Raw genomic sequence first — 6,668 nt, forward strand, 5'->3', positions numbered from 1 at the left:
GGAAGGAAGGAAGGAAGGGTTAATGTGAGGTATATCATCATGAAGATAAACTGAGGTTAAACAAGTCTGGAAAGAAGAGGGATTCAGAGATTTAGTTCACTTACTTCACTTGGGGAATATATTCACATACATTTTGAAAGTGAATGAGGGAAAATATTATCCTTAGAGTTTTGTACATGATTTCTTCAACTGTTCTGACGGTTTTAACTACATTTGACCATGTTCAATATAGTGGGTTCCTATATTTTCCTTGAAAGTAGGTGGACAAGTAGAAGGAAAGACTTGAGGCAGTACCAGAGAAAACAGTGTTTCTTTCAAGACCAAAAGAAGTCAGGTATTTTTTTGTTGTTCCTTTCTCTTATGGGCTTTATGAAGAAAGACAACAATGTCCCAGGAAATGTAGTATTTTGATCAGGTTGTTTCTCCAGGTAGAACTCTGCTGGGGAAGGAGAAGCTGAGATATACTCTATGAACAGGGGAATTGCAACAAATGCAGACATGTGTGCTGAAGACAGAGCTTAGAGACATCCTCATCCAGGAACTGTCTGCATGTAACAGTTTTATGTTTGTATCTGGGGAAATCTGAAGAAATATTCCAGAAAGTTTAAGACTGTGTGGTCACTACATGCAAAACAGTGTCAGTTGCAAATGAAGAAATGCTTCCTTGAACACAAGCTTGCATGGAGAGCTGAGAAAAGACTCATCAGAAAAGCTAAATGCACTCAGGTTAGGTTTCTATTTTCAACCTACAGAAAAAATGAAAATAACTTCTAACATTGTGCATCTCTTCTGCAGATGACACTTCCCCACTTTTGTAATGAAGTGTAGTCACGGGAGTTTCATGAAAAAAACGAAAGTCTTGTGTAGGATAAAGTAGGTGTGAGGTGATATCCTCAAAAATCCCTGTGATCAGGAAATTCCAGGGAATGACAATGTGTACTAGAGAAAACAAGCAGGGAGGAGGAAAGGGGAAGAATCTAAAGGTTAAAATACTGCAAACACATCCTTACTGGGAGCATCTTCCAAATAACCTGCATGACTGTGCAATGGGGAATGTATTTTAAAATTGTGAAATAAGATAATGTCCAGCAGTAGGCTTAATGGTGTTGTTTTTTGCAAATCTAGTTCATCAGAATTTTCATACCTACAGAATATCCATTGAAAACTGAGGAGGGGGGGAAGCCAATCATAAATAGGATAGCCAGAACAGGATTATCTGAAGTTGAGTTCTGTTGTCTGTTTAGTTCATTTCAGACAGTTGTGGGTATCCTCATATCTGTCTGACATATTTCCTAAACCTCAGTGCATGCATCCTCTTGATAATGATTGTTTTCCTGCACACAATTAATGTCTTAATGTATGATATGTTTGCAATATCACTGTGGACATCTGCACCTGGGTTCTAAACAGTTGCATTACCCATTGCCACTATCAAGAATAATATGTTTTTTTTCTCTCTCTCTTTGTTAAAATACCCTTTCCTCCATTTTATGGTAAACCTTGCCCTGACAATCTATACATTTGGAACCCCAGGATTAATCCATGTAATTCACAGTTAAGTCAGGAAGTTGCCATATTGGCCTAGAGAAGATCTTTCACCCAACATTCACATCATGATCTGGTCTTCCATTCTCTGTATCAAATTGTATCTTGTTGTTAGAGGTAAACCTCTACCCTTTCAAAGACTTATTCTGAGTACCCTGAGGTCATGAAAATGCATGAAGAAAGGCATATGACAGAATACAAATAACCCCCTGAATCCTTAAATGACATTTTACTCTTCAGACTCTGTATTCCTTAAGTTGTTATTTTTTGAACATCACTAGGCACTTTTGATGTCCCAGCTTTGATTACTCTGGTGGTGTCTAGGAGGGCTGGCTTTGTTTCCTGCTAGAAGAATAATATGCTAATTCTGTCATGTTTATATAGAGGAAGGAAATAAGTTAGTGAGGACACCACAGAAAAAGTGTCACTGTGATTTATTACAGGAAAATAAAGAAAGAGGAGTAACAAAAGAAAATACAAGCAGTAACAACAGAAAGATTGAAAGAATATATGTGCATGTGTTCCTAATACAGTTGAGATATACTGAGGAGGAAGGAATACAAGCACATCATAACTTTGTGTCATTCATTCTGACACAAAATTCAGGATGCAACAGTGCAGACAGAGCAACCTTTCCAAGGCAAAAATGAGGAGTGGTCTAACTCCAAATATTCCAGCCATGTGTCAGCTACATGTTCTAGTCAGGGTCTATTGCATTGTACCCCTGCATCTTGTGTCAACTCCTGTGCCAACAGTTACAGCCACTAGGCAGATTTAAGAATTTCCATTATTTCATGTTAAAATGGAGTTCTTCTAAAAGTCCCCTTCAAACTCCTATCAGTTTAGCCTAACATCTTCCATGTTAGATGTTTATGGAAGAACTGCTTTCTGATAATTTTCTATTTATAAATCATTTGGTGATACCAAGGAAAATAAAAAGGGGTGGGGGTGGGGTGGAGGGTCCAGCAAAAAAACCAGAATTTTGCCTGTGTTTACAAATTCTCTAGCTGAGATGTTTTTGCACCTGGATGCTTTGAAAAGTTCTATTAATTATTAAATAAATAATTAATTTTTAAAATACCTTTGAAGGCCTTTTAAATGCAGATACCCCCTTTGGCTTTGGAAGTGCCTAAGTCAAAATTCTAAAGAGAGTGTAGCTGAGAAATCCTTTCTGTCCTGTTACTGTACTTTCCCTCACTGCTTGTAGTTGGCCACTTTCAGAGATGGATTTGTGCTTTGACTGGCTATTCTAACCAAGAAAATGATGTGATTTTTTGCCTTTTTTGTGAGAGTCCAGTCCCATCTGGACAAGTTCCATACCTTCAGATCCCAGAAGTGCATTGAAAGCTGGTGATTAAAATTCTTACACATTCACTAGCACTGAACATGATCCATCCCCAGAGTTTGTTCATTTCGGCCGGACCAAACCTGCTTTGTTCTGTTCAGGCACAGACAAGGATTTCATCTTTAGTTTGTCCTCACTGTACCCCAATTCCCCACTGGAATGAAGATAGTGACAGCAGTTGCCTCAGGGGCTGTGGGTGTATGAACTGTGTGCCCTGACAGCTCGGAGATAGGCTCCCCTGGGGACTGGGGTGAGGCCAAGGCAGCGAAAGGAGGAGGCTGTGTACTCTCCTTTAGCAGGGGGACACGTGGAGACATGAACAGCCAGCACAGAGCTGTGTCACTGCAGCTTTTTGGACAGGACCTGATTTCTCTGTCTACACAGAGTCAGGCAAAGTCACAAACAATAGTACAAACTTATGGGCAGGTTCATACCATTTTATTCAGTGACCATTTTATTCATTGAAGTGACAAATGGCCTGACACCACACAGTGAATGCTGAGAATGAAATGAAAGTTTAAGTAGCAGCTCATCACCTTATTTTGCCATCCTTGATATTTGGCACCTTTCCAATATACTGCATAAATCAAAGACCTTAGACCAGATATGTAGTTGTGTATTAATATATCCTGACACATGAAAAAGAAGGCTGAATGAGGATGACACAACCCACCATTCTTTTTTGTTGCTATATTTTTTGTGATTTTTATAGTTTCCAGCAGTTTTTTAGAGAAGCTAACCGCTGAAGCCCTATTTCAATATACTTAGAGAAGAGATTGACTTGGTACAAGTCATGTGACTATGCATCTTTTTTGCCTCTTCTACCTAAAAATTTACCGTAATGAACAATGAAGAACCTGTGAATCAGCTCAAAGAGGGAAATAATAATTTAAAAAATAATAATTTTTTCAACTGCAGAGCCTGCCTCTTTTTTTTTAATTCAAAAAAAGCCTACAGCCCAAAATATTTTCTTGCAATGAGTTTTGAGTTAATCTTGCTGTGATATAGTTATTGGGGCAAATATTTTCCAGCTTTGTTACTGAAATTTCCTTACAATGAGAGCTATAATAGACAAAAATAATGTCTGTAAATCATAGCTTAAAATTACTTCTTTGAGTATGAATAGGGATCTAAAAGCTTTGTATAGAAAGTCTATTTTTTTGTCTACAGCTAGATATGAATCTTTCTTTTTGCGCTTGCAGACAGAATTGCAGCAGAACTTGTCAAAATATGCAGCAAGATGTATGGAATCTCAGATCAGGGCCTGGACCCTGGGGAGGGCACCGGTAAACTGAAAAGACACCTGTAAAGTTTTCAGTGGTAATTAATGAAGCTGTCTGCCCCTTGTGACAGAATTCAGTATTCTCACCACTCAGCCTGGCAGTCACAGGATTCTTAGAAGTAAGTGTCAATACAGCAAATATAAGGGACTTTATAAATAGGTCAGTGGAACAAGCAGCAAGTTCTCTTTCCTTCTTCTATCTTCCTCACCACCCTGTAAAACCTGAGAATATCAGTTATGGGAATAAAAATATGTATCCTAAAGAAGCACCAAGGAAAGAGCTATCACTGCTTATTCGGGGTCTCAGCCAATAAACTTTCTACTATTTTTTTTTCTGATTTTATAAATGGAAACATTATTTTTGGAGAGTATCAGTGATTGTGAAAATGTAAATATAACAAATTTTAATAGTGTTGCTGTAATCTTTATGTCTTCTGGAAATCAGGCAATTGCAAAGATTACATAACACATGAGAGACAATAAATAGGGGGGGAAATGTACATTTCATACATTTTATCAGAGCATTCAGAGGGAATAATTGTTTCCCAGATTATATATGAAGTATGATTTCTCTTATGGAATGATTCCGTAACTGAACAATATAAAATCTATGCAGGGCTTAAAGGATTTGTTTTACCCCACTCTTAGCCAATCCCTTTATCAATACAGGATCCCTGTTTTAAAGATTTTGTATGAACAGAGAAAGGGAGTTGTCATGGAATTTACTTCAAGGTAAATGATATCCTTTGCAAGAACTGGAAATTCTGAGGCTGTGGCCAGTTCAGATGTGATTCTAGGAGTCTGCCTATGTAATCTTGAAGAAAAGACACTTCTGTCCAATCATTTACTTATCTAAACTAGTTTTCATTGGTAAGATGATTCAGTCGAATAAGGGCCATGCAATGGCTCTAGAATGGAATGGGATATGTTAAAATGTGAATTGAATTCCTCTTTCTGGTTATGCATCTCTGCTGTGGGTATATTTCCTAAACAGGTTTTCAGGCTCTAATGAGAGAAGGGCTTGTTAGATGCAGTGATGGAATCAGATATTTTCTGAATTGAAATATACTTTGTTTCTATCCCCTCTGTAAAAGACAGAGATAATCTAGGGCATTTGCTTTGGCCCTTCATGTTTCTTTTGAACATTGAACACACTTTGGTGTGCAATGATCAAATACTTCAAACACTGAAAATCGTACATGAGTTTTCCATTGAAGTGATTTATAACATGTTTTGAAGACTGAACAAGTTGACTAAAACAAGTGTAAACTTGTTATTAATAAAATCTCTTAAAAGTCTCTCCTTAGTGCCTGACAAGGTGATACATTCACATTAACTGAAATCATACTTATGTGCAGCTGATTCATACGACGTGAAAGTTGAAGGTCATGAATTCATTTGGTTTATTACTATTATTTCCAATGTGTTGCTTAAAGTAAGGATGGATTTTCTATTAGCTCATGCCAGTATTAGTGCCACGAATATGTTCTGGATAGGCAGCAGATGTTTCCTGCTTGGGCTTAAGTCCTAAGGATGCCCAGTGATAATTGATTATTCATATCTGTAGACAAACATTTTGAAGCCTTTGACCTACAAAGGAAATCTTTATAATATTTCCAAACATTATAACGTCCCCATTGGAAGAGAATTACCATGATAAGTTGTAAGGAAGCTTCTGTAAACCAGGTATCAACATTCAGATAACTTGATAATAGCCTACCAGTGAATTTAACCAGAGAATACTTGTAAGATGTGATCTGACAAGGTAACAACTAGAGCTCTGGGGAAACATGGATGTAAGCCACCAGCCATGCATTCAGCATTATAATCAGGAGGACAACAGATCCTTAGCAGAGGAGGATCTGAACTGGCAGGAGGTGTAAGTGTTGTCTTCATTCACATTCTTGTTGATACTTCAGGCATGAGTAGAAACTCTCTGTGAAGCAAGTACAGTGGTTAGTTGGGAGATATTGGTATAGAAGGTTGAGGAAACGAAGGGGATGAGAGGATGAACAACAAGAAAACGTAATCTTATATAGTGCCTTAAGTTTATCTTAAGTATAGTTTATATACACTTTAACAGTTATCCTTACTAAGAATAAGCATTTAAAGAAGAGAGACAACAGCCATAAAGCTTGGAATGGTTCAAGTACCGCAGGTTGCAGGCACCGAGTCACAGATGACAGGGAAGGACATTACAGCTAGAAATAGGCGACACTTGGGAGTGTGGTTTACTGGTGGATTTGGCAATGCTGGGCTAACAGCTGGGCTCACTGATCTTTGAGGTTTTTTCCTACATGGGTAGTTCTGTGATTCTGCGGCGTTCGCAGCTGCTGACGAGTCTCACCTCAGAGATTACGGACAGCACCGCCAGGGGGCGCACGCGCGGGGCGGGAGGGGCGTGGCCTGAGCACGCTGGGGGCGTGCCCTGAGCGTAACGGAGGCGGGGCCTGAGCGCACCGGGGGCGGGGCGGGGCCTCCTGCGCCTGTGCGCGG

The sequence above is a fragment of the Parus major genome, chromosome 5, assembly GCF_001522545.3.
Source record: "Parus major isolate Abel chromosome 5, Parus_major1.1, whole genome shotgun sequence".
NCBI classification, from domain to species: domain Eukaryota; kingdom Metazoa; phylum Chordata; class Aves; order Passeriformes; family Paridae; genus Parus; species Parus major.